Genomic DNA, 5,000 nt, shown 5'->3' with positions numbered 1-5,000 from the left:
ATTTAAGATACAGGAAGTTTAGGATAGAATATTTATGATATATTTATTAAAATGAAAATGTTAAAAAATATTGTGCATGTTAAACAGTACAGAAAAATAATTCATAATAGAACTTAACATATTTATTTTGACTTTAGTCGATGAAACAAGGCTCAATCTGAGACGTAGATTTTATGACGTTTTAATTTTCGTTAAAAGCGAGAAATATAATGTTTATAACTTGTGTGTGAGGGGAAAATCTTCCACGCTTCCCCATTAAGCTGGAGGTCGGATCACATGCCTCGTTTTAGGCTGAATTCTGAAATCAGCTGCTGAAAGATTCCATCCCTTTTGCTCAGAGGTTGGATATTTATGCTCCACAAGCTCCTCCCCCCTAACCCCCCTCAAAAAGCTCCCTCACCTCCACCTCACCAATCCTCCCTCCAACCCGCCCCTCCGCCCCCCCTACGCCCCCCCCCAAAAAAAAAATCGTCGCTACGAATAAAAGAATGTAAAATATAACCGTAACCTAGTCTCACTACTGCGGCAGTGCAAGCAATAAATCGGTAAATAAACGAATATATATATATTTTTTTTTTTTTTATAATATATATATATATATATATATATATATTTATATTATATTATTTATATATATATACATATATTATATATATCTATATATATATATATATAATTATATATATATATATATATATATATTTATATTATAATTTATATATATTATATACATATATATATATTATATTATATATATTATATATATATATATAAATATATATAACTAATATAATATTGTAAATATGTATATATTATATATATATATATATATATATATATTGTATATATATATAATATATATATATATATAATATATAAATATATATATTTTATATATATTATAATAGATATATATATATAATATATATTATATAATATATTATATATATATAAAATATTATATATATATATATTATTATAATTATATATATATATATATATAATATATTATTATTAATTAATTGTAAATATATCTATATATCTATATATATATATAATATATAATATTCAAATATGTATATAATAATTATTATATAAATTATAATATATAATATATATATATCTATAATCCTATATATATATATTATATATAATATTATATATATTATAGATATAGATATATAATAATATATATATATATATAATTAACTATATAATATATAAATTATATATATATTTATATATATATATATATTAATATAATATCATATCTATTATCTATCTATATATCTATATAATATATTATAATAATATATTATAATATCTATAATCTTATATCTATATAGATATAGATATATATATTATCTATATATTATATATATATTAATATATTATATATTATAATATAGATATATATATATATTATATATAATTATTATATATATATGTATATATATAAACTTTTCCATTAACGCTTACTGAAATTCATCGATGTCTTCTTGAGATATTTTTGTCACCCAGAAACCGCTAAACCCCGCCCCCCTCCTCCACCGGCCCCTCCTCTTTCTTCCCCCCCCTTGCCCCCTTACCCACTTCCCCCAATAAAAAAAAATCCTGGATCCGCTTCCCTTTCCATTCCGGAATCTGCTTAAATTTTAATTGACCCTTGACTCGCCTATTTTCTAAATGATGTTTGTCGCCGTGTACATTTTTTTTTCAATTGCTTCGTGGACTTCCAAACAAATGGGCGTTACTCTATCCCTCTTGCTAGGTCGAGATGAGTATATGGAACCATATTTCAATTCCATAGGAACCATATTTCAAATCCATATTCGATGTTCAATGTTACCTGCTAGTGGGACTGTGATATATATATATGATCTCAGATAATTGCTTCTGAAACGATTCGTAAAGAAAAAAGATTGTTTTTCGATTCATAATCGATACATTTATGCCAGACTTTCTAGTGAGGCGTACACCTTTTATTAAAATTGCTCATGAAGCGGACCCCTTATTGTAATAATTTCCCTCTTGGGTTTAAGTGTTTTCAGTGTATAGCACTAAAATTGCTACTGAGTTATTTATTACTGGCTTATCCTCAACATAAATGTTAAAATTTTTCTTAAAATAACTTTCACAATATTATTTTTCAATTTTGCACACAAACTGAGCGACGTTTTGGCATAAAATTTATCTAATACCGACGGCCAAATTATCCTGCGGATCCCTTGGAACATTCCACCGACCCCTGGGGGTCCGCTGACCCCACTTTAACAAATACCGATTTATGTCCATCGGTAAAAGTTACAGTGTTAAAAAACTAAAGAAAAAAAATAGGACACCAACCCTTTCCTGTTTCTGAGTCAACAGTTTCAACAGGCCCCACTTCAATTAAACAAGTAAGTTGTACAATTACATGCAACATGTCAGGCATTCGGAATATTTAGAAATTTTTTGTTACATTAAACAGGTAGGCAGGCATATCATTACGGTCTATTTACCATGGCTCGGAAGAATTCACATTTCTCAAATAACACGAGGATGCTTTTGACCAGGATTTTCCGTTCGCGCAATTGTTTATCTTTTTCTTATGTTCATTCTTCTCTTTGTCAGGGGAAGTTACCTGCGTTGAGTCCTTTTCAAGACTTTTCTGGCGTTTGAAGATCGTGAGGTGTTCCCCTGTTAAACGTATGAATAATTAAAGTGTGGATAACTCGTACCGATATATATCTCTATTCCAGCAACTCCTACTGAACTGTTTTCATTTTTAAAAGAATACCCTGGCGTGTGAGGCACTTCTCAATGTACGTAATATAACAGAATCGTTTTAACCGATGTGTTAGCATCTCTTCCAAACGACATTTGCTTTGTCACATTTGCGCTCGGCCACCAATCCGGTGGTCCGAAGTTCGATTCTCGGCTCGGCCAACGCGGAATCAGAGGAATTTATTTCTGGTGATAGAAATTCATTTCTCGATATAATGTGGCTCGGATCCCACAATAAGCTGTAGGTCCCGTTGCTAGGTGGCCAATTGGTTCCTAGCCATATAAAAATATCTAATCCTTCGGGCCAGCCCTAGGGAGTTATTAATCAGCTCAGTGGTCTGGTTAAACTAAGATATACTCAACTCTGTCATATTTAGCCTTTCTGAATTTCATTCCTGAAGGACAATGAATGAAGACAAATTCCAAGAATGAAAGAGAAATGACAGAGGCCTTGCAAAGCCTTTCGACTTCTAGTACTCTTGTTGTAGCTCAGGAACAGAAGGGCTTCTGGACCATATTTCATCGGTTTTTTCTTCATTCGTGTGTCTCTTTCATAGAAAAGTAATTGGTTCGCTGTATCTATATGAAGCGGTTAATTTTACTTAAAATTTTACTGATTAAATTATTGGGTCGTTTATAGAAGGACCACTTTTTTAGAAATATATAAAAAACATGGTTTTAATCCATTGTCTTCATTACCACCTCTCAATTTTTTTGTTAAATTGCATAAAAGTATGAAAATGAATGTAACATAAAATGAATTTAACATAACATTATCACCAATATATTCTCAAGGCTTTTATTTTGTCCCCTTCGATAGAAAGTGATTACTTTTACTTCAAATGTTACAATTGAAATCATTTCGAATTTTGTGGCCCCTTTCTCAAAGCAAACTTAAATAAATTTAAAAAAATCAAATGAAAGACGGGTTTGATCCATCGTCTACAATATAACTAACACATCATTCTCAAGGCAAGATCTAACAGGAATCATTCCTCAACTCTACAGCAATCTCAGTAAATCCTGTTACACCAACATTTGTGTCCCTAAGGCCTCCCAGCAAATACTGGTGCGAAGACCCTGTTACACAAATATCTTGCTTCTCGGTGGAAATTCATCCCTACCAGTTTATGTAACGCAGTTGCTTCTGTTGTTGTAAACAGCGACGATTTCTGTTCCCTTGTCGATTTTCTATGCACTTCACAGGTTTCGTTAGATTTTGCTATCGTTGTACAAAGGCAAGGCTCCAGTCTTTATACTTATATCTCTCCTCTATTTCTTTAATTCGTGCTGTATGGTTGAAGGTAGAGAATTCCAGCAATTATTTTCCATAAGCATCCAGAATTTCGCTCCGAGCATCAAACCTCCAACCGTAGGACTTTTCCATCATTCAGTGTTCCAGGATCCCTATACCATTTTCTCTCTTTTCTGGAGAGGATCTCTTGATTCCTTTAGAAGAAGAGCTTACGGAACATCATTCGTTCATTCATCCTTCTCCTGGACTGGCTAAGATAAGCCTCCACCTCAAGAGTGAGATAGAACAACAACACAAATTCAATAGGCTTTGAATTGTTGTTGGGTTGTTGCTTTTCGTCTTGTGCTGTCAAAATAGTCACTTTGAGATCTGAAGTAATAGAAGGAAACGAAGGTTTTACCTCAGAAGATCACATAAGCCGAGCTTTGATATTAAAAGAAGCTAAGATTGACCTTTCTGACCTGGAGATTAAGTTTTCTGCCCAACAGACTGTTGGTGACCACTCACTTACCACGAGGGTTAATTCCATTGACCATCAGCTCAGGATATCAGAGCGACAACAGGGGATTAGCAACTCCCAAGGAAACCAGAACAGCCATCATATAAAAAGTACTCGAGTGTTGAGTAAAATAAAATGTAAACACTTATAAGTAAACACGTTTTACACAGTAATTTTGTGGGTTTCTTTTTCAATCTTCAGAAGAAAACTAAAAGAGGTTTTTGTTTGGTTCATCTGAAGTTAAATGTTAAGTGCTACCGAAAAATAGATTATTTTGCCTACACATTCCCAGATGGCCTTTGGTTTATTAACAAAGCCAGCTATTTTTTTTTAAACCAGACAAGGGTCTTTTAAACTGAACCGGAGACACATCAGAGTAGAATAACTCCTTTCTTTATAAATGCAATGTGCTTGTGTTATTGTTCAGTTTTGATATATTTTTAATGAACTTATTTCTTTATCTTTATCCGGTTTATCTTT

The sequence above is a fragment of the Macrobrachium nipponense genome, chromosome 14 (assembly GCF_015104395.2).
Source record: "Macrobrachium nipponense isolate FS-2020 chromosome 14, ASM1510439v2, whole genome shotgun sequence".
NCBI lineage: Eukaryota > Metazoa > Arthropoda > Malacostraca > Decapoda > Palaemonidae > Macrobrachium > Macrobrachium nipponense.
Note: the sequence above shows the minus strand (reverse complement) of the source record.